We start from the raw sequence: 19050 nt of genomic DNA on the forward strand, positions 1-19050 counted from the left end.
CAAATAAAAAAAAAGCTAAAAAGGATTTGCAGACCCAACAAAGTAAAGCAAGGCATATACAACACTATAAAATTTGTACTGCTTTATTCGAACATAAAATTTTGTCTGCAATTATAAGCAACATAAGGAACATTATGTGGAGTAGTAATACATTTCTTCCACATTTAAAACATACTGAATGAGGAAAAATCTGCTTATAAAAGGATAACATCAGGATAGAAAGGAAAGTTCATAAGATCATAAGAACAACAAAGTGTGAGTCAAATGTTCAATGATTATTACTTAAAACTCTTCAGTTTTTTTTATTCATATGACCTAGTGATTTTTGCCTTCTGTACCTCAACACTCTCAGGCAACTACAAATGATTCTTTACCCAAAAGACTGTAATTCAGCATGACAACTTGTCAATATTTTATCCTATGAAAAGTTCTAAATCATAATGTGAAATTATAAAAGTACATTGTATTACAGAATTTTTGAATGTTGTACAAATATTTTTCTTATATTAGTTATGTTCAATAATTATTTATTTACTTCAAATGATTTACTTTTGTTCATTTAGTTTTTAACTTGCATGTTTCACATATGATCAGAATTTTGTTTTAGTTTTATTGAATATCTCAACATTTTGCTATATTCATACAAATCATTTAACTTTTAAGTAAAATAAATACATTAAAAGGTGAGTAGAAAATTAATTTTAAGGTAACTTTATAGGCTAAGTAGTAAGCATATTTCTTCATTGTGGAATAAGTTTTTATTTTTTGTTTTTCATTGGTAATGCAAAATAACTTGCTGTTTTCTTGAAGGATGAGCTACTCAAGCATTAAGTGAATTTTATCTATTTTTTTGCAGCTTCTGTTCATTCAATAAATGTAAGGGGCTGCCAACTCTGAAGAGCTGTTCTTGGAAGAACAGGAATGAAAAATGCAAACAAAGACCTTGCTTTCTTGGATCTTAAGTGGAGATTCAAAAGAACAGCCAATAAATTAACAATCAATCACTATTCTAAGACAGTGTCAAGTGCATCATAAGAGATTAAGAAAAGAGGCAATCCATAGTTACTCCATCAAGGGTAGACTTATAAAAGTACTCACTGGCAAAGAGATATATGATTTGTAAGACAGGATAAAACAAATCTGTTATTCAGGATGAGAAAGGAACATTCTGATAGAACAAATATGTGCTTTGCCCATTTGTTTTGTTATTTCTGTTGTCAACTTATTTATTCACTGATCTTGATTTAATGTATATCCATAGACTTACAATTGGTATTGTGTTTAAATGATGGAAAATAAACTATTATAAAATAACACCATATTATACAGTATGGTACTGACTAAATTTTTCAGTGTGTGTTTTTAAAATTTATTTCATTTATTGTAGAAGCAGAGATACAGACAGGGAGATCATCTGTACACACGTTCACTTCTCCAAATGTCTGCAATGACCAGGGCAGGGTTGAAGCTGAAGCTGGGAACCAGAAACTGGTAATGAGATCCCAGTTACATGCACCATCATTACTGCTTCCTAGCGTCTGCCTTAGCAGAAAGCTGAAGTCATATGTAGGTACTGAAACCAGGCACTCCAGTATTTGATTGGAGGGCTCAATCACTAGATGAAACATGCACTCTCAATACACCTTTGATCAACGGAAAAATAAAAGGTTTCTGAAAGTGTGTCATACTGACTCCCAAATTAACTTCTCATCCCACTACCACATAGAAGGGATGATCACAGCAGGTAGCTTCGTCAAGGCCAGCAGAACAGTTTCTTCTTTCCATAGTCTGCTAGGATGGGATCGTGTACAAAGCAATATCTTCATGGGAATGCCGTCCTATCACCTCTCACATTCTGTGGATTGTGAGCAATTACCTTTTCACTCAAGGGGATAGTAATGTGGAAATGAGGGAATCTTCAGAGATACATGCTACAGTGGCTCCCTGTCCTTTTCTTCCTAGTTTCTCTTACTCACACTTCAACTTTGTCCAGAAAAGCTAACTTACATTAAATTTGAGCAGTGACTCTGTAGTTATTTCCTATTGCTTTCCATGTTTTTAAAATGCCCAAAGTTTTCATAGATAGCCATAGATATTATTAAAGGGATAACAAAAACCTGTATTTAAGCATAGTCTTATTTTTTAAATTCTTGTAATTCATGATGGACTTAATCATTCATTATTTTCTTCTTGCCATTAATTTTAGATAACATATTAAAATATATAGGTATAACATATATAAACATATGCATACATAGAAGAACAAAGAACAATTTAAATTAAACAGTTTAAATTATCAGATATTCATACATAAAACAAAATTCCCCATATTTTTACCAGCTGCAATTATTATACGTTGGATGCAATGACCTCACTTTATGTATTTCTGGTGTTTCGTACACAGAAAGCAAGCACGTAAGGTACATGTCTTTAAGTGAAATATGAATGAAAACTGTAATTGAGATACTCCTTCATAAAAGATAATAGCCTTTTGATTTGACAGAATGTAGTACTCTCAGATTAGCACTGTATGTAAATCATTTTATGGAAGAGTTAAACAGATTTTTCTCATCATTCATCATATGTTTTGGTCTCTTTCTCTTAACCATGTCTTGAAGTTAGTATTTCTTGTGATTTAAAGTCAGTATTTCTTAGATTTATGTTATTAGATCGTTGAATTCAAATCCCCATGATTTTGCATCTAGAAATTGCTACTATAGAAATTTTCCAAATGATTATTATAAACAATAATTTGAAGGTTATTTTCTCAGAATGCATGCATATATGATGCACAAAACATACTATGTAAATAATTGATTTTTGCTTTATTTTCACTGTATTGACAAGAGCAAAAAATTTACATTTAAAACTAAGTCTAAAACAAAGGGGAAATATAATCATTGATTCTGTGGCCAGTAATTCCAATACACTGGGACTTTACAGTACCTAATATTCTTAATCTAGCCTTTTAGTTTTTTTGCAGTGGCAATAAAATGAAACTATTGCTATTAATAGCATTTTACTGATATAAAAATTACTATATGTTATTAAAAGCAGAATCATAATAATTTAGGCTTTAAAAATAAACCATAATTACAGGTAAAGAGTGTTTGTTATTTCTTATAAATAATGTATATGTAGTGCATAAACACATAAATGTTGAAGGTTGTTGGTATTTTTCATGAATGCTTTTACACATTTCCAGATTTCAGAAAAATCTTTCAAAAGCTTTCAACAAATAACTAGTATTTTCAACTGTACCTAGTATAACCTTATGTATACGATTAATATTGAAATAAAATATATTGATAAATGACATGCTCTATCTCTTTGAAGAATAAAAACTATCAAAAATTAACCTATGATAACAGGAAAGATTTATTTGAGGGATTATGGTAGCTCAATTAATTAAGATACTTGTAACAGTTTCATTCCATATTGGAATGTCAGCTGCTTGTTGATGCATATGGGAAAGCAGCAGAAGATGGCCCAGATGCTTGGGACACTGCCACTCACGAGGAGACCAGGATGGAGTTCCTGGCTCCTGACTTTAGCCTGGTCCAACCTTGGCTGTTATGGTAATTTGGAGAGTAAACCAGCCAATGAAAGATATCTCTCTCCATCTCTCTCTTTCTCACACACACACACACACACACAGCATCTCTCAGTCACTCTGGCTTTAAAATAAATAAATAAATAAATATTTTTTTGAAATAAAGATTTATCTAAGGAAATACCAAATTTGCTGAAGTTTTTTATCTAGTATTTAGGGACTAAATTTTGTTAAGACAATATGATGTTTTAGAGGATAGGAGGGAGGTGGACATTTAACACAGCAGTTAAGACATTGCTTGGTGTATCCCTCACTTTCTATTAGAGTATTAGGGCCATGTCCACACTCCACCTACAATTCTATTTTCCTATTAATGAATTTGGATCTCTGCAACTCCAAGGGAGACATGAACTGAATTCTGAGTTCCTGGCTTCAGTCTGGCTCAGCCTCAACTGATGTGAGAATTTGGGGAGAAAACTAGCAGACACAATATCTCCCAATGTCTGTTTCTGTCTCTCCTTTCATCTTTCAAATACACATTTAAAAAAAAAAGATACATTCATATCCTTCCTAGATAACAAACCTAGCTGAAGGCTAAATTGAAACATGCTGTTTGTTGTCCATGGATCTCTGTTCTTTACCTCTGGTCAAACCTAAGAAATTTGTGAATTAAAATAATGTGCATATTTCTAAAAGGTCTACTTATCTGACTTTACACAGAAAATCTATCACAGTGATTTAATCAAGTTTTGATTTGATCAATGTCTATTAGTATTTTAAAGTAATATATTACAAAATATATGTGATTAAAGTGAATTACTAACTTGTAAACAATGGAAAGAGGGGGCCGGCGCCTTGGCTCACTTGGTTAATCCTCCATCTTCGGCACCAACATCCCATATGGGCGCCGGGTTCTAGTCCCGGTTGCCCCTCTTCCAGTCCAGCTCTCTGCTGTGGCTTGGGAGGGCAGTGTAGGATGGGCCAAGTGCTTGGGCCCCTGCACCCACATGGGAGACCAGGAAGAAGCACCTGGCTCCTAGCTTCGGATCAGCGCAACGCCAGCCATGGCGGCCATTTGGGGAGTGAACCAAAGGAAGGAAGACCTTGTTCTCTCTCACTATCTATAACTCTACCTGTCAAATTAAAAAAAAAAAAAAAAAGGAAAGAAAAAGTGTGTGATACAACAAGGGCTAATAAAGAAAAACAGTTTTGGGCTGACATTGTGGCATAGTGAGCTAAGCGTCTGCCTGTAGTGCCAACATCCATATGGGCACTGGTTCATGCCAGATGCTCCTCTTCCAATCCACCTCTCTGCTTTGGCCCAGATGTGTAGGCCTCTGCACCAGTGTGGGAGATCCAGAAGAAGCCCCTGGCTCCTGGCTCCTGGCTTCGTAGAACCCCAGCTCCATCATTAGCAGTCATTTGAGGAATGAACCAGTGGATGAAAGACCTCTCTCTGTGTCTCTCCTTCACTGTCTATGACACTACAACTCGAGTAGAAAAATACAATCTTAAAAATAAACAGTTTAATAAAAAAGAGTCATGAAAATAGTTGTGAAGTAAATTAAATGAGAGCATTAATTGGATCTATTTTATTCAATATTTATGACATTACATTCCATAGATAGTAGTAAAGAAAGAACACATTAAAATTTCAAATAATTTAATTTTAATTTTTAGTTAATTTTAGAAGCATAAAAACAGAGATCAGACAGAGAGTGGAAAACAGAGAGAGAGAAAGAGAGACAAAGAGAGCGGCTGTTTGATGGTTCACTCCTCAAATGTTCACAGTAGTTAGTGCTAGGTTAGGGCTGAAGCCAGGGCCTGAGGGTAGAATCCATGTCTCCTGTATGGGTGACAGGAGCAGAGTTACTTGCACCATCAGCATTAAGTATGAGTTGTCAGTCAGAACTGAGAATGAACCCATCTCCTCTGAAATGGGATTCCAAAATGGAATCTTAGCCATTAGGCCAATATCAATCCCTAGTAAAATGAGCCAGAAAAAGACTTTCTCAGGAGTCCTTTTGTGCTAATATCTATTTTTATATAATAACTTACTAAGACCCCTGTCATCATTTAGAAATGAAAGACTCTTTCCTTAAGTCAATCACTGTATGTTTCAGAGATTTTTTTTTTATCAGAGAGACCTATTGGATGATGGAGTTATTAAACAAATATAATACAGCATTTTATAAACATGGAGAAATAAAAATAATGTACTAAATATGTACTACTAATATGATTTAGCTTTGCAAAATTTGTATATTGTATTTTCTATTTTTAAGGCTATAAAAAAATCTGTAAAACATGTTTAAGGCAAGGTTAGTGTTGTGATATAGAAGAATAAGCCATCACCTGCAGGCTGGCATCCCATGTGGGAGGCAGTTCAAGTCCCAGCCTGATCCACTTCTGATCCATCTCCTTGCTAATGCACCTGGGAAAGCAGTGGAGGATGGCCCAAGTACTTGGGCTCTTGTACCCATGTGGGAGACATAGAAGAGGCTCCTGGATCTTGGCTTCTGTCTGGCACAACTCCCACCTTTTGGCCATTTGGGGAGTCAATGAGCAGATGGAAGACCTTTCTGACTCTCCCTCTCCCTTTCCCTCCCTGTAGCACTGTTTTTCATATAAATACATAAATCTTTGAAACAAATTTTTCAGGCTAAGATGCTGAAAATAAGGTACAACAAAATAATTTCTTTCCACTTGTTTCAGAATTCGAGCCATATTTTAAACAATATATATTAAATAGTAACATACTGTTCATAATTAATTTAGATAATCTATTAATAAAAATAGCCTACTTCATTAATGTATGTTTTCTTTGTTGCTAATTAAACCCCTATCAAGCACTAATTGCAATTACTCTAGAGCATTCTTAACATATTTATATTCATGTTCAAATAGAGAAAATATGTGAGTGTTTCATTCCAGTGTGTTGAGAAATAAAGTCTAAGCTTGTCCACAGTGAGTGATACTAAGTAAAGATTGTTATTTTTTGTCTTTACATTAAATAAGTCATATAAAGCTGTGTATTTTGATAAAAATTGTGTGGTCATTGGAAATATGTATATATTAGTATTTACATCATTTTTTCTCAAAAGATCTATATTTATTCAGGCTTCACATACTATATGAATAATGTTATTAAGTAAAATCATTCACATGTGATTGCACACATTTGTTAAAGAAAAATCAGGGGCCAATGTTCTGTAGTGGGCGAAGCTTCCGCCTGTGGTGCTGGTTCATGTCCTGGCTGTTCCTCTTCTGATCCAGCTCTCTGCTTATGGCCTGGGAGAGCAGTGGAAGATGGCTCAAGTGCTAGGGACACCACACCCACATGGGAAATCCTGAAGATCCTGGCTCCTAGCATTGGAGTGGCTCAGTTCTGGCAGTTGCTGCCATTTGGGGAGTAAACCAGTGGATAGAAGACTTTTTTCTCTGTCTCTCCCTCTCTCTGCTACTCTACCTCTCAGATAAATAAATAAAATATTAAGCAAAAAAATGAGCAAAGAAGAGGGAAGGGAAGGGAAGAAAATGGGAGGGGAGGGAAGGGGAGGGGAGGGGAGGGAAAAGAGAAGTCAGTTTTTAAAAACCAGTGTTATGGCATAGTGGGTAAAGCTGCCGCCTGAAATGCTGCATCCTATGTAAGTGCTGGTTTGTGTCCCAGCTGCTGCACTTTTGAGCCAGCTCCCTGATATTGGACAGAGAGCATGGCCCCTGCCACCTATGGGAGGACCCCACATTAACATCCTGTCTCCTGGCTTCAGCTGTTTTAGCTACTGTGGGACTGAGCTAGTGGATGGAAAATCTCTTCCTTTCTCTCTGTCTCTCCTTTTCTCTCTGTAACTCCTTCAAGTAAATACATAAATAAATATAATTTTCTGAAAAATCAGGAAGTCAAATAATTGCTAGAATTTCACCATCTAATATGATCATAGCCTATATTAGATATTTTAAATATATCTCAGTTTTTCTTCAGTTATCCTGTTCCTTGTTCTAGCAGCACATTTGGAAGAGTTTTTTCATTTTATTTTAAATTGTTATTATTCATGATGACATTGAACTTTCCATTCAAGTAGTAGTCATTCTATTGACAGAAGGTGGCATATAACATTCTACTTTGAAAGTACACAAGATTGAAAGGAACATATGCCACAATAACCAACATTTATTAATAATTATCTGTATATCCCATATTTTCTGCTAATACTAAGCTTCTTAATCAATAAAAGTATTATTTTGTGGCATTATAATTTCTTTGTTTATATATTATGAAAGAAGTATGCAAAGACTGTAAACTACCTGCCTAATATAATATAGTTTTGAATTTCGAACTTGCAGTGCAGTTTGATGTGGAGTTAATTATTGTAATTGCTACTTTCAATAAATAAAGAGCAAATCTTCATTTGGAAGATCAAAAAAAAAAACTCACCTTCATGATTTTCCCCTATGTGTGCCTGATGTTAAAAAAATACTGTTTTGAAAAATTAAATTCGTGATGATTTCCCACAATCTCCAATTTGTCTTTGCTTTGTCGGTATTCTTTCTCCTCTCATCCAGGCAGACATATTATCAGTGTAACCATACACAAGGGTCTTACCCAGGGAGACTCAACTACTATTGTCTGCCAAGTCTATGCTTATTTAGTAAGGAATGTCTTATTTCTCAATTATAAGTTGATTTTTTACTTTGTTTTGTTTTTTAACCATTTTGGAAGAGAAATACATTAGGACTTTGTTGCATCCTCCCCAAAATATTTTCTGGTACTGGTGTTTAAAGAATCATAAACTTGGGCATGAAGAATGCAACACCTGAAACACTCAAACAGCTCATTGACTGGAATTCAATGACTGGAATAGGTCTGAACCATGACATGTTTATCTGTCACTATTGGACTGAATGTAGCTTCAGATAGTATAGTTTATTATGAATTATTTAGTTATTTTTCAGAAATGTTTTCATAAATATTATTTTCAGTAATATTTCAAGCATAAATACAAATATGTTTGATCAAATGAAATAAATTTCAGAGCTCAAAAACTGGATGAGCAATAACTCTGAGGAAACGGTTTGCTATACTGAGAAATACACAATAGAAAGAGTTCAATCCAAATAAAACATATTTATTTTTCAAACCTACTGAAACTTAAAAAATTAAAAGTAAATGTACAAAATGGAGCTAAAAAAAAAGAAATTATCAATTCCCAACTTGACTCTCACTGGGATTAAACATGACAATAGGTCTGCTCTGATTTCATCATCATTTAAAAAAAAATCATCTATTATTTTTCACTTTATGTTTCTGTGTGGGAGCAAACTGTTGAAATCCATACTTGATGTATACTAAGCTGATCTTCCGTATATTAAGATAATCGAAAATGAATCTTGATGTGAATGGAAGGGGAGAGGGAGTGGGAAAGGGGAGGGTTGTGGGTGGGAGGGACGGTATGGGGGGAAGCCATTGTAACCCATAAGTCGTACTTTGGAAATTTATATTCATTAAATAAAAGTTTAAAAAAAGAAAAAAAATGGAGCTAATACTTCATTTTCTACTTAAATATAATATTATTTACATATTATGATGTGAAATAGAATCCCAAAGAAGACAAAAGTTAGCATTTGAAATCTGTATGAAATTAAATGTTTCTTATTCCTTTTAACCAATTAAATATTCATGTTTAGATATTTTACTATTTTTATTTAGAAATTCATGGATGGTACACAGTAGGAAAGTTTAGGATAACTATAAAATACTTATTATAATGTTGTGCAACATAATAATGTGTATAGAAATGAAAAAATGCCATTATCAAGGAATTCTAATATTTTCTAACATATTTTAGTCAGTACATAGATTCAAAATAAACAAAAAAGTTATTCAAGCTTTTAGTAGGACTGCTCATATCTGTTGCTTTGCTAAAGATCTCAGCTCTGATTTTATGATTTCAATAGTATCAGGGTGGCAATTACATTACTACAGACATGCTTACACACCTTTCTTGAATTCCAGAAATATGTTTTTATGTCACTAGGCACTAAGAGGAAATACAAAGAAGTACAATCACAAAATAATTTGCAATTCATTTAAGAATAAGTCTTCAGAATAGATATATAAAATAATGTTATATTTTTATCTAACCTAACTCAGTTTGAAAGGGTTTTTCATTTCACAAGAGGTAATAAGTAAGCATGGAGCCCACAACTAGAAATAAATGTCATAAACAATGATTATCCATATTCCAATATAGGTTCCTTGATTCTATACATACACACATACTTGAAAATATGTGTGAGGGATTGGTGCTGTGGTGTAGTGGGTAAAGTCACCGCCTAAATTGCCAGCATCCCATATAAGCCCTGTTTAGAGTCCTGGCTGCTCCACGTCCCATCTAGCTCTCTGCTATGGCCTGGAAAAGCAGTAGAGGATGGCCCAAATCCTTGGGACCCTGCACCCACAGGGGAGATCTGGAGGAAGCTCCTGGCTCCTGGTTTTGGATTGCTGCAGCTCTGGCCATTGCAGCCATCTGGGGAGTGAACCAGGGAATGGGAGACTTCTCTCTCTCTCTCTGCCTCTGTCTCTCTATAACTCTGCCTTTCAAGTAAATAAATAAATCTTTTAAAAAAAGAAAGAAAATATGTGTGGATACTAGCAAAATAATGTATACAAAAATTCCCTTTCTAAAGATTCCTTGTATTTCATTAGAGACATGTATAAAAATGCTGAGGAAACAAGTATTTGTTAAATCATAAAAATCATTTAATAAATTATTATTACTTTTGTGATTATCGATCTTTAAGACAAGAATACACCTCAGCTGACTATCTACGTTTCTTCAATAACAATGCTTGTGAGAGACCTGGAAGGAGCTCCTGGCTCCTAACTTCGGCCTGGCCCAGCCCTGACCATTGAGGTCACTTGAGAAGTGAATCCACAGGAGGAAACTCTCTCCTTGTATTTCTCTCCCTCTCTTTCTGTAACTCTGACTTTCAAATAAATAAAAATAAATCTTGGACACACACACTCACAAAGAGAATAGAGACAAAGAGAGAGAAATAGACACAGAGAAACTGAATGAAGAGTAAGTAAGAAGTTATGCAAATACTTTCAAAAATGCTACTAACCCATATTCATGGCTTCAGGTTCCATAGAAAAGGGCTATGGAATTTTGAAAAATAGTGCAACATTAGTTCTCATATTTACACTTTGGAGAAAGATAATATTTTTAAAAAGCCATCGTTTTGAATCTTCTCTAAGGCTTATAAAATATTCTTGGGTCTCAAATTGCATAGCCTAGCAATATACATGGATTTTCAAGGTAATTCAGGAGTAACAAACTTTATAAATAAAATGTTCAATAAACTTAAAAAAGTGTTATGAATTTTGTTTTTCCACCTGAGGAAGTTCAGGAACCAAAGTCTTCATAATTTTATAAGGTTTGGATTAATTAAAATTCCTTCCCTCTAGACATTGATAAATGTAAACGGTAAGAAAAAAAACTGTCATAGGCATTATTCTAGAAATTTTAATTGTGAAGATCCCTTTAGGTAAGAAGTATTTTATTTACATTTTAAAGATACGGAAACACAGACTGAAGCAGAAAATGTGTTGCAAAGGTGACTTTAGTCCCCAGGGATACAAAAAATATTTTCTTTCAATTAAGAGCTAAATGTATAGACCATAGAAAAGTTAACTACATTTTAGTTGCTTTTGAAACACTCCTTTACGTGAGGTCCCGACATTCAGGCAGGTATGTGAAGCCCTGAGCTTTTAGAAATTCATGAAATCATCCACACCATATAAGACAGCCAGCAACAGACAGTGGGAATTGTTAAAAGTGCCTATATTTTCCGGCGCCGTGGCTCACTAGGCTAATCCTCTGCCTTGCGGCGCCGGCACACCGGGTTCTAGTCCCGGTCGGGGCACCAGATTCTGTCCCTGTTGCCCCTCTTCCAGGCCAGCTCTCTGCTGTGGCCAGGGAGTGCAGTGGAGGATGGCCCAAGTGCTTGGGCCCTGCACCCCATGGGAGACCAGGAGAAGCACCTGGCTCCTGCCTTCAGATCAGCGCGGTGCTCCGGCCCCAGCGTGCAGGGCACGGCGGCCATTGGAGGGTGAAACAAAGGCAAAGGAAGACCTTTCTCTCTCTCTCTCTCTCTCTCTCTCTCTCTCTCTCACTGTCCACTCTGCCTGTCAAAAAAAAAAAAAAAAGTGCCTATTTTTACAATGCCACTTTGAAGGAGACTTTACCTTTTGTGTTTCTCCATTTACCTTGTTAAGCATCACACTTAACTTTATGTTCAACCAAGTGTTTTGCAAAATGTTTCTGAACATTAATATATTTTGCAAGTGGCTTCATGAGCGGTCAATCTGAAAACATTAAAATGTACTATCTCACATTTATGAAGTTAACTGTCCTACACATATGAGTATAGCATGTATCACATAACAATTACAGAAAAAAGCTACCTTGAATACATCCCTTAAATTATGATCTGAAATCATCATTTTCTGCTTTATTTTTTTGAACAGTAACGTAGATGGTAATGTGAAAATTTGTGGATAATTATGTTTCACTGTTCTTTGGGCATTTTTACTGAGAATAGACACTGCATAAACACAGTTTACCCTTTATCTGTTTTAAGATAATAGTACTATTTTACCTTGTTTATCAACATGGTTTTACTATTCTTGAAAATGTTTGCACTGAAAGATAACAACTGTAAACAATCATTTTTTCTTCCAGGAAATTTTGAAAGAAATGCTTAACTGTATATGAAATTTTTCAACTCCTTGATAAATAGCATCAAAGAACTCTTTTCTTACCATGTCTTTCTTGTGTGGACAAGAAAGGAAAAAAATACTACCAAAATGTAGTGTATTTTAATTTGAATTAGAATACTTCCTAAAACAATTTGGATTCAAAAATTATTTATTTAGGCTTTTCCTAAGTTAAAGCTAAGAGAAATTATAAAAACAAAGATAAAATTTAGTCTTTTAGATTCTATGCATGATAACCAGAAGCTAAATACCTTTATGTTACTAATTTTTTTTTTTATTCTTTGCTCTTACATTTCACTCTATCCCTATCTCTCTCTGATTGCCCTTCTCCCTCTCTGCCAGGCCAAAAACCCCGAACACTAAATTGCTTCTCAAAGTTAAATCATTCTTAGAAAAGGGAAAGAGCATTTCAAGAAATGGTCTAGCTCTGAACTAATAGCCATCATCAAAGACTTTTCAAAGCTTACACAAGATAGAAAGAAATTTGCAGTGGAATATAAATTAGTTATAAGAATGTGTAACCCAATGCTCTTAGATACACGATACACATCTACCAATTCATATGTTCGTAGCAATCTAAGCAGAAAAAAAAAAAAAGTGTAATGTAACATACTGAAAGAGAATATTTCAAGTGTTATAGAAATCCACAGCCTGTTAAGCCTCCACTTTAAACTCCTGCATCCCATATTGTGTGCCTGTTCCTGCTTTGCCTGCTCCAGTTCCTATCCAGGTCCCTGATATTATGCCTGGGACTTTAGCAGAAGATGGTTAAGTTATTTGGCCCCTGCACCCGCTTGGGAGAGCTGGATGGAATTCCAGGCTCCTGGCTTTAGCCTAGCACAACCTTGACCTTTGAGACCGTTTTGGGGAGTGAACCAGCAGAAGGAGGACCTGTCTATCGGCTTTTTTCTCCCTCTCTATGTAACTCTTTCAAATAAATTTTTAAAAAGCTGTTTAAAAAATGCTCAAATTGAATTTGGAAATCAGAAATGTTTAGAAAACAACTAGAAGTAGACATGGCATTTTAGCGCCTATTTCCAAAGTTGTTCCTGTGAAATGGTTTATCATGGTTCAGCACTTTTTTAGTGTTTAGTCTTTTGGAGATTTTAGAGGAAATTCTTTAACCATTTTTGAAGAGATAACATTCAGTAGTAAATTCTAAGTTATGGGTTACTCCAGCACGCTTCACATGATATTTTAAGGTCTTACCTGAGAAACAGAGGATTTGACAGAGAAGAAAAAAAATCTAGGATCAGAAATCACCCTGTTGTCAAACCTCTAATACTCAGGCAAACATTCTAAAAGAGACATAGATAAAGATCAGAATGTATTGAAGATAAATGTGCTGCTTTACAGACTGTACAACAAAAATAAATAAATATATAAATAAATAAATAAACAAACAAATAAATAAATTTCACATCCTAGCGAATAAGCAGCGTCTCTGGACACTGCAAATGGGAGGTTACTGATTTTAAAAGCAGTGTACAGTTTTGGCTAAAAAAAAAGTTAATGATCAATAAGGGCGGATTACAGAAAGGTGGAACACTCTCCTGTTCCCTTCAACTCAACAAGAATTTTCTCAAAGTATTTAAGATCAACTTGAGAAACTGACTTCCAGCTTGAATGTGTGGAAAGGGAATTTGCTATCTTGCTATAGCAGAAAAACTGTAGGCAAGAAAATAAAACAAAACAAAATAGCCATACCTGAATTTTAGCAATTTTAATCAAAATCATGGAATCAGTTGCACATTATCTATATCACAGCAATTACTAAATTCAGTAAGATGAGTTCTATCACATTTAACTTGAAGTTGCTCCCATGCCTGCTCCTTTCATAGCCCAGTGGTATGACAGCAGATATACTGCTGCATTGCAGACAACACAGCATTGCAGCTCTGTAAAAGGCTCCATATAGAGGAACAGTCAATGTTTTGTCTGAACTTGCAGCCCCCAGGAAATTCTCTGTCCTCAGAATGTGGCATTTAATTGATTTGCCCCAAGCTCAGCTCTGCACCTAGTAGGGATGTAGGGTGGCAGTAATTTACTCCCTGGACACTACCTGAATAATAGCAAATTCAGATGCCTAAGGCTGTGACTTTAATTGAGGAAAACAAAAACTTGTGCAAAATTTTAGAATAAAATCCTCAAGAAAACAGGAAATTTTGAAAACTTCTGACATGTCCCTGGGGGTCTTATGCAATGTTTTATACTTACCCAAGGAAGATCTGAAAAAAGGAGAATGCATCATTCACTCTGGTTCTTAAGTCTTGCCCAATCAGGTACTGAAAGCTAAGAATATCATGTAGGATATCTGAAGCTTGAAGCCATACCATCTGATACAGAACACTGTTGTAAAGAGCGTGCGACTTCAGAATCATTTGAGAAAAATACCATCAGTCACTGACTGACCATTAACTACGTAGCAACATTTCAGCCAACTCAAATAGACTTAAACAGGCTTCTTCCTGCCTCTAGGTCTCACTCTAGCCTTACGGCATAACCACAGCTCCCTCCCCATATCTTAGAGCATTAACTTTAGAAAAAATGTGATTATAAATTCATTATCTGTCACTTTGAACTATAAATATATTTTACTATTTGTTCTCTGTTTTTAATTTGCTTATTTTTATTTTATTTCAAAGGCAGAGAGACAGATAGATGAAGAGAGATCTTACATCTGTTGTTTTACTCCTCAAATGAAAAGCTGGGGCAGGATGAGGGTGAATTTAGGAGTATGATTCTCAGTCCAATGATCCCACATAAATACTAATGTGTTAAAAACAAAACCACAAGTAAAACTAAACTAGGAAATTCTTATACATGAAAGAAAATAAAATAAAAACCCAAATATTATAGAGCATGGCAAAAATAGTGCTTATGGTATTAATGTATGTACTTGTTTATTATATATATATATGTATTTATATATTTATTTATATACTTACAAATGCCTACCAAAAACAAAAAAAAAAAAAAAAAAGAAGAAGAAGAAGAAAGCTAGGCCTATGATTGTGGCTCAGAAGGTTAATCCACCTCTTAGGACATCAGCATCACATGTTAGAGTGCCAGTTCAGTTCCTAGCTATTTTGCTAGTGATACAGATTTCAGATAATATGCCTAGGAAAGTAGCAGACGATGGATGACCCAAGTACTTGGCCTCTAGGTGGGATACCTGAGTGATGTTCTTGGCTCTTCTCTTCAACTGGCCCCACCATGATTGCTTCAACCATTTGGGGAGTGAATCAGTGAATGGATGATCATGCTATGTCTGTCTTTCTTTGTCACTCTAAATTTCAAATAAATTAATTAATTTGAAAAAAAAAACAAGACATAAAATCAACAATTAAACACCTCAAAAAACTCAATAAAATGGGAGAATTCCAAACTGAAACCGATCAACTACTAATTAAAAATTAAAATTAAAATTACTGAAATAGAGAAGATGTAAAAATGAGAAAATTAATTAAGCAAAAACTATATGGTTGAAATGGTTAAAAATAAAATAAAGTAAAAATACTTCGGGTAGATCCAGTAAAAAAGAAAAAGATTCAAACTGAAAAGAGGAGTGAAAATGAAGACATCATCCCAGCCTTTAAAGAAGATAAAAAGTTAATATAGCAATACTATGAACAACTACAAATTAACAAATAGTATAATTTTAGCAACATGACTGAATACCTAGATATAATCAAATTACTGATCTGTCTGCAGAAGAAATACGTAATCCGAATAGATATATAAGACAAAAATCTTAATTTTTAATTAAAAACATCTCAGCAACAACAAAAGCAACTATAGGGACACATAATTTTAATGTCTAATTTATTTATACAAAGAATTTCAAAAATAATTGAGGGGCCAGTGCTGTGGTAGCTGGTAAAGTGCCTGCCGTGCCAGCATCCCACATGGGCTCCGGTTTGAGTTCTGGTTGCTCCACTTCTGATCCAGCTCTCTGCTGTGGCCTGGGAAAGCAGTGGAAGATGGCCCAAGTGCTTGGGCCACTGCACTCATGTGAGAGACCTGGAAGAAGCTCCTGGCTCCGGGCTTCAGATTGGCCTGTGCCAATCTAGCAGTTGCGGCCATCTGGGGAGTGAACACTTCTCTGCTTCTGCCTCTACCTCTGCCTCTGCTTCTCTGTAACTCTGATTTCAAATAAATCTTTAAAAAAATAATTGAAATTAGTCTTCCACAATTTTTTCAATATATAGGAGAGGAGGAACACTTGCTAATTTGTTCTATGAAGTCATTGTTTCCTTAATAGCGAAACCAAACAAAACATCAAAAGAATGACATGGATCAACATATTTTATGAGTACAAATATAAACAATCTCAACACAATACCAGAAAGTTGAAACCAGCAACAACTATAACCAAGTAGCAATGTCTAGCATAATATTATATAATATAATAGCACAGTATAGTATAGTATAATCAAGAAGCAATTTTCCTAGGATATAATATGCATTTAACATCTAAATATCAATCAGTACAATACACCATTTTTACAGAATACAAGACAAAAGAAACACATGATCATTTCAAAAGACACATGAAAATCATCTCATAAATCCAAAAATCCTTTTGTATTTAAATAAAACACTTTAGAATCCAGTAATAGAAGGAAATTTTCTGCATTTATCGAAGGACATCTACATATAAGTCACAACTAACATCATGTTTAATGCAGAAAGACTTAATTGCTACCAGGCAAGGCTATCCAGTCTCACTATTTCTATTCAGCAATGATACTGGAGGTTTTAGCTACAGTAATTAAGCAAAACAGAAGTAGAAGGCAACAGGAGTGGAAAGGAAGATGTTAACTATTTCCATTTCTATATAGCATTATTTTATGTACAAAATATTTAGAAGCACACACAATTATTAGAACAAATAAAAATTAGCAATTTGACAGTATACATTTTAATACACACTATGTATTTTATTTTTTCCACTAGTTATGATAATCTACAAATGAAAATAAGAAAATATCGTTATTCAGAGTAGTATCAAAAAGAGTGAAATACTAGGGAAAATATTAACGAAATGTGCATTTTTACACTGAAAATTATAGAATAAATTTTAAAGAAATTGAGTTATCTAGTAAATGAGACAGTCCATGTTCATGGATTGGACTACTTAATATTGTTAAGATGCAAATTGGTATACATATTGAATGTTATAACTCCAAGTATTTTTTTTCTTTCTTTTGAGAAATAGACAATTTAAACCTGAAATTTATATGGAAATACAATATTTAAAACAACCAAAAGTATTATTAAATTAGTAAATTTGGAGGATTTTTTTTAACTCAACTTTGTTGTAATGGGTCTCAAAATTCTGTGACAGATTTTTGGTCACTTTTTTCCATTAAAAAGTACTGAGTTTAAAAACTAGTAACTTAAAGCTGCCACATACACACACACAAATGGTTCACAAAGCGTTCTTCTTCTGAAAGTTTTACGATGCCTTGTTATCATTAACCAATCTTTTACCATTAAACTTAAGTGTCAATTGAGACATCAATTCTGAGACTGTTCTTCCACTACTGATTAAGACTGGGGTAACAACTTTTAGGGATAATATTTGTTCAGCCTTCTAAGCTTTCTGGGCAGACTTGGTCATCTTGCCAGCTCCAGCAGTGTGAGCAGGTTTCCACCATCAACATTTCCCTGTGTAAATTTGAGCCCATCAAGTATTGTGTGAAGATCATTGATGTCCCAGGACACAGAGACTTTACCAAAAACATGACTACAGGCACATTCATGCTGACCATGCTGCTAGTGTCAGAGAATTGGAAGCTGCTATCTCCAAGAATGGGCAGATCAGTGACCCTGCCCTCTGTATTATACACTGATATGAAACAGCTAACTGTTGGTGTCATCATGATGGATTCCACTGAGCAACCCTTCAGCTGGAAGAGATAGTAGGAAATCATTTAGGAGATGAGCACGAACATTAAAAAAATTGGCTATAACCCTGAGGCAGTAGCATTTGTGCCAATACCTGGTTAGAACAATGACTGCATGCTGGAGCCAAGTGCTAATATGCTGTGGTTCAAGGGATAGAAAGTCACCTGCAAAGATGGCAATACCAGTAGAACCACACTACTGGAAGCCCTGGATTGCATCCTCCCACAAACTACACCAATTGACAAGCCTTTGACACTAATTTTTCTTAACTTTAAAATATTCTAGGGGCCCACGCTGTGGCATAGCACGTAAAGTGCCTGCAGTGCCGGAATCCCATATGGGCACTGGTTCAAGACCTGGCTGCTCTACTTCTGATCCAGTTCTCTGCTTTGGCCTGGGAAAGCAGTAGATGATGGCGCAAGTCCTAGGGCCCTTGTATTCACGTGGGAGACCCTGAAGAAGCTTCTGGCTTCAGATCAGTGCAGCTCTGGCCATTGCAAACCAGTGGATGGAAGACCTTTCTCTCTCTCTCTCTGCCTCTCCTTCTCTCTCTGTGTAACTCTTTCAAATAAATAAATAAATCTTTTAAAAAGTTCTACAAAATTTTAGTAGAAATGGCAGCAAAGATCTGCAATAAGAATCTACATTCAGATCAAGGGATTAGAACCCAGAGCCAGATTTACCTTCAATGTATGGTCAGTTGATTTTGAACAGAAGCTTCACTATAATTCAAAGAGGAAATAATACTTTTTAAACAAATAATTCCAGATCCAACATATCTCAACAGGCAATATAATGAATTCAA

The 19050-nt window shown here is 34.9% G+C and overlaps 1 pseudogene; it reads left to right on the forward strand.

The window, feature by feature from the left end:
- LOC127491966 (putative elongation factor 1-alpha-like 3) overlaps window positions 1–18530 on the forward strand; it is a 74272-nt pseudogene extending 55742 nt beyond the window's left edge.
- Window positions 18531–19050: the final 520 nt, after the last annotated feature.

The sequence above is a fragment of the Oryctolagus cuniculus genome, chromosome 9, assembly GCF_964237555.1.
Source record: "Oryctolagus cuniculus chromosome 9, mOryCun1.1, whole genome shotgun sequence".
NCBI classification, from domain to species: domain Eukaryota; kingdom Metazoa; phylum Chordata; class Mammalia; order Lagomorpha; family Leporidae; genus Oryctolagus; species Oryctolagus cuniculus.